This window comes from Jaculus jaculus, chromosome 8 (genome assembly GCF_020740685.1).
Source record: "Jaculus jaculus isolate mJacJac1 chromosome 8, mJacJac1.mat.Y.cur, whole genome shotgun sequence".
NCBI classification, from domain to species: domain Eukaryota; kingdom Metazoa; phylum Chordata; class Mammalia; order Rodentia; family Dipodidae; genus Jaculus; species Jaculus jaculus.
The window spans coordinates 141,462,468-141,468,215 of NC_059109.1; the positions used below are offsets into that span (position 1 = coordinate 141,462,468).

The 5,748-nt window shown below is 45.5% G+C and overlaps 1 non-coding gene across 1 annotated transcript; it reads right to left on the reverse strand.

The window, feature by feature from the left end:
* Window positions 1–4,988: 4,988 nt before the first annotated feature.
* LOC123463257 lies at window positions 4,989–5,080 on the reverse strand. The gene has a single exon (XR_006638844.1). It is a non-coding gene; the product is annotated as a small nucleolar RNA SNORD88 (small nucleolar RNA).
* Window positions 5,081–5,748: the final 668 nt, after the last annotated feature.

The following is a 5,748-nucleotide window of genomic DNA, read 5'->3' on the forward strand; positions in this document are numbered from 1 at the left end:
GGCCAGGAATACACCTGCCCCCCACCTCCAGGGTGCCTACTAGCCTTCCACAGCCCAAGCCATAACCAGTTTCCCAGGCCAAAATGGGCTGCCTCAAAGAGCTGTCTGTCCCAGGCCAATGTGGGCTGCCTCCTCTGGATGGATTCACCACCCAGCTTTTGGCTACCCCTCCAGGTTCTAGCCCTGGCCTTGTTACCCCTCATACCTCCTCAAAGCCTCTTCTCCCCATTCATCATGGTGATGTCTGTGACATGTCACCTCCACAGAGAAACACTTGCCTAACTCCCTCCCACATGGGAGCCCCTGTAGTCTGTCCTTCCTGAGTCCTGTGGACAATCTGCAGCCAGTCTACTCCAAAGCACACAGCAGGTGCGTGGGTTCCAGGACATCCGACCTTATGGGATGTGCTGCTGCCCTCCCAGGTACAGCCTGGGGTTGTAATTCCATCTCAGTGGCATAGAGCAGGTGATGGGGGCTGGGCCTTAGTCCTAGCTTTGATGCCTCTGCTCCCTAGGGGCTGCAACCTCCAGGTCTCCAGTTGCACAGGCTAGTGATGGTTCTATAGATATCACCACAGGTGAAAGGGACACCTGGCTGCTCCTGGTATCCTGTTCACAAGCTGCCAGGCTTCATTAGCCAGGCTTCTAGACTAGAACATCCTAGGGGAGGAGGGACTGTTAGTTTAGAATGGACCTTGGAGCATGTTCTCTGAGCACCTCTGTGTCAGGAGTCTGTCCAAGTGGAGAGGAGAAAAGGGAAACACTTTCCCATGTTCACCTGGCCCTCTCTACTGTCCTAACAATGGTTCTAGGAGGTGAAGCAAAGGGAATGACTGGCCCACAGAGGCCTGTGGGATAGGAATCTGTCCTGTTCCCATGGAATATAGGTTCTCCCCTCCTCCACAAAAGGCTTTCTGGGATCTCCTTGCTGAAGTACAGAGAGGCCCCAGCCCTGAGAAGTACCAGCCTAGTGCCTCAGTCTTATTAATTCATTCTTTCATTCATTCACTCACTTGCTTTTAGGTAATATACAGAGTGCTGGATCCCCTGGGAGTTAGTGGACAATTTAGCAAGGGAGTACACAAGACTTCTCCTTTGAGAAAGAGTTGTTGCTAGGGGCAGGGTGGGAAAAAGCAAGCTGAATCATGAGAAGGACAAAAATCAGAAGGGCCAGGATGGCACATTCCATGGGTCAATGCCAGGGCCACCTAGTTGGGTCACATCCAGTTTGAATGAACACTAATAGAGAAAGACTATGAGCAACTTTGTGCAAGCACCTTCCCTACAGATGAACTCCAAAGAGCATTGCTAGATCTCTCTCTTCATCAGATAGTGGCTAACTAACCTCACATAGCCCATGCGTGAGAACTCAGTGTAAGAATCCATTGTAAAGAATAGGACCAGGGGCTGGAGAGATGGCTTAGCAGTTAAGGTGCTTGCCTGCAAAGCCAAAGAACCCACATTCGACTCCCCAGGACCCATGTAAGCCATGCACAAGTGGGTGCATGCATCTGGAGTTCCTTTGCAATGGCTGGAGGCCCTGGTGTGCCCATTCACTCTCTGTCTCTATCTGCCTATTTCTGTATTCCCCCCTCCCTCTCTCAAATACATAAATAAAAATAAAACATTTTTAAAAATAGGACCAAAATAGCAGGGTGTGGTGGCGCATGCCTTTAATCCCAGCCCTCGGGAGGCAGAGGTAAGTGAATCACTGTGAATTCAAGGCCACTCTGAGAGTACATGGTTAATTCCAGGAGAGCCTGAGCTAGAGTGAAACCCTTCCTCAAAAAAAAAAAAAAAAAAAAGGGCTGGCGAGATGGCTTAGCGGTTAAGCGCTTGCCTGTGAAGCCTAAGGACCCCGGTTCGAGGCTCGGTTCCCCAGGTCCCACGTTAGCCAGATGCACAAGGGGGCGCACGCGTCTGGAGTTCGTTTGCAAAGGCTGGAAGCCCTGGCACGCCCATTCTCTCTCTCTCCCTCTACCTGTCTTTCTCTCTGTGTCTGTCGCTCTCAAATAAATAAATTAAAAAAAAAAAAGAAAAGAACAACTTGACAGAGTGGCTTTAGATATGCTTGTGGTGACTCAGTGACACCTGTGCCATGTGGACTGAAAAGATGGATTAGCAGTCAAGGTGCTTGCCTGCGAAGCCTAGGGACCCAGGTTCAACTACCTAGTACCTACATAAGGCAGATGCACAAGGTAGCACATACATCTGGAATTATTTGCAGTGGCTTGATGCCCAGGTGCACCCATTCTCTATCTGTCCCCCTCTGTCAAATAAAATTATATAAAATAAAATCTATCAAGGCTAAATGTTATGCATATATTTTTCATGATTCTATTAATGTCTTTCCTGGTTTTCAAGATTCACAAAAATAGACTTAGGAGAGGTGTGGTGACACATGCCTTCAGTGCCAGCTGATATAGGAGGATTGCCATCAGTTCCAGGTCAGCCTGACAGTACAAAGTGAGTTCCAGGTCAGCCTTGTCTACAGTGAGAACCTACTTCAAAAAAAGAAAAAGAGCTGGGCATGTTGGCACATGCCTTTAATCCCTGCACTCTGGAGGCAGAGGTAGGAGGCTCTCCATGAGTTCAAAGCCACCCTTAGACTACATAGTGAATTCCAGGTCAGACTGAGCTAGAGTGAGACCCTACCTCTCAAAAAAATAAAGTAAAATAATAAAAGAAAAAGATTCAGACCAGACAGACTATTTTGACACCACTGTGCCATTTGGTGAACACCTTTGGAAGTGAATTTCTGAATGGTCAATGTGAAAGAATTATCACTATCATTTATGGTAATACTAAGTCAGCTGAATTTTATCTTTTTTTGTCTTTTTTTGAGGTAGGATCTCACTCTAGCCCAGGCTGGCCTGCAACTCATTGTGTAGTCTCAAGGTGACCTTAAACTCATGGTGATCCTCCTATCTCTGCCCCTCCCAAGTGCTGGGATTAAAGGTGTGTGCCACAATGCCCTGGTCTCCCCAACATCTTTATCTAACACGATCTTCCATATTATATCAATTCACTTTTGGGGTCCCTTAGATAGACTCACTGGAGTGGTATCCCAACTGGTACAGCCAATGACACCATTCAGCTAGAATAAGCCAGATCAGTCATTGCCCCACTTCCTGAACAGCAGTTAGGCTTAATGTAAAGGAGGGGTTGAGACATTTTAAGGGTGACTGGGCTCCAAAAGTTAAAAACTACCAATGTTGGGCTAGAGAGATGCCTTAGTGGTTAAGGCACTTGCCTGCCAAGCCTAAGGATCCTAGTTTGATTCCTCAGTAACCATGTAAACCAGGTACACAAGGTGGTGCATGCATCTGGAATTTTTTACAGTGGCTGAAGGCCCTGGCACATCCATTCTCTCTGTATCTGCCTCTTCCTTCCTGTCTCAAATAAATAAAATATTTTTTTAAAAAACTAGGAATGTATGACCTTGAACTTGTCTTTACAGTAAGGAGTTCCCTCCCTAGATCTGCTTGTCCTAGAATACAACCTAAGTCCCTTCCTAGAAGAGACTGCCCCTTCTTGGAAGATTGAGATTACTGAGAAGCTACCCAAAACCTATCTGGCTGATCAATTCAGCCCCCCATCCAGAACCCAGAAAAGCCTCCAATCTGGATTTCTATGGGGGTTTTACCCTGCTCCTGCCTTCATGTGGGCAAGAGCTCTGGAGCTCTCTGTATTCTCCTTTCTTTCTTTCTTCTTTCATTTCTTTCTTTCTTTTCTTTTTTTTCTTTGAGGTAGGGTCTCACTCTAGCCCAGGTTGACCTGGAATTCACTATGTAGTCTCAGGGTGGCCTTGAACTGATGATGAGCCTATCTCTGCCTCCTGAGTACTGGGATTAAAGGTGTGCACCACCACACCCTGCTCTGTTTTTTTTTTTAATTAATTAATTCACTTATTTAGATTTATTTAATAGAGAGAGAGAATGGGTGCACCAGGGCCTCTAGCCACTACAAACAAATTCCAGACACATGTGCCACTATGTGCATCTGGTTTATGTGTGTTCTGGAGGATCAAAGCTAGGTCCTTAGACTTCACAGGCAAGCATGTTAACCACTACACCTTCTCTCCAGCCCTTGTTGGTGTTTTTGTGTTTTTGGTTTTTTTTTAAAGGTAGGGTCTTGCTCCAACCCAGTCTGACCTGGAATTCACTATGTTGTCTCAGGGTGGCCTCAAACTCATGACCATGCCTCTGCCTCCCAAGTGCTGGGACTAAAGATGTGCACCAACCACATCCAGCTTGTTTTTTGTTTTGTTTTGTTGTTTGTTTTTTTGAGGTATAGTCTCACTGTAGCCCAGGATGATCTTGGAACTCACTCTGCAGTCTTGGTCTGGTTTTATACTCACATCGATCATCCTATCTCTGCTTCCCAAGTGCTGGGATTAAAAGTATGCATCATCATGCCAACATTGGTAGTTTTTAACTTTTTTTTTTTTTTTTTTTTTGAGACAGGATCTGTCTCTGTAGTCTAGCCTTAAACTGGTGATCTTAACATCCTGAGTGGGACTGAAGAGACAGTTCAGCAGTTAAGGCACTTGTCTTCAGAGCCTAAGAACCCAGGTTCAACTCCCCAGTACCCATGTAAAGAGAGATGTACAGAGGCACATGCATCTGGAGTTTGCAGTGGCTGGAAGCCCTCACGTACCCATTCTGTCTCTCTTCTCTTCTCTCTTCCCCTGCCAGGTGTGGAGGCAGAGGTAGGGAGGGTCACCATGAGTTTGAGGCCACACTGAGACTGCAAAGTGAATTCCAGGTCAGCCTGGGCTAGAGCAAGACCCTTACCTGAATAAGAAAAAAAATCTAGATTACAAAGCCAGGTGTGGTGGTGCATATCTTTAGTCCCAGAACTAAGGATGCTAAGGTAGAGGCCAACCTAGGGCTGAGTGAGTTTCAGGTCAGCCTGGGCTGATGTGAGAGCCTACCTCCAAAAAGCAAAAACAAAACATCTTGATTACAGATATCTATTTTTTTTTCAGGGTCCCTCAGAACCCAGGTATCAGAGCTCCTGGGGGAGCACCAAGTCTTCAAGAGGTGATCAGAGCCCATTGTTAAACATCATAGGGACAGATATCTGTATTTATAGATATATTGTTATATATAGGGGGACGCTGGAAACAAAATCATGTCCTTATACATGTCAAACAAGTGCACTGAGTTTATCATAAACAAATATCCAAATATATATATTTATATTTAATTTGTTTATTCCAAGCATAGAGAGATGGAAGATCTGAGTTGAAAGGCTCCTCTAGAAAATAGGCAGATTTATAGGCAGAGGGATAGAGGGATTGTTTAGTGGTTAAGGTGCTTGCCTGCAAAGCCAAAGGACCAGGTTCAATTCCCCAGGATTCCCATAAGCCAGATGCACAAAGTAGCATATACATCTTGAGTTCATTTGCAGCAGTTGGAGGCCTTGGCATGCCTATTTTCTCCCTCCCTCTTTCTCTTTGTCAAATTTTATATATATAAAAGAAAGTAGGCAGATGAACAAAAGGACACCTGGTGATATCTCCTTTAGCCTCTGCACACACCCATACATGCACTACATACAATTCACATCACACACTACATCACATACACAAGCATGTGCATGCACACATAACAAACTAAAAAAAAGAAAGAAAGAAAGAAAGAAAATATAAAAAATAAAAGAAGGAGAAAGCAAAAAAGGAGGATCACAGTGAGTTCAAGGCCACCCTGAGACTATATAGTGAATTCCAGGTCAGCCTGGGCTG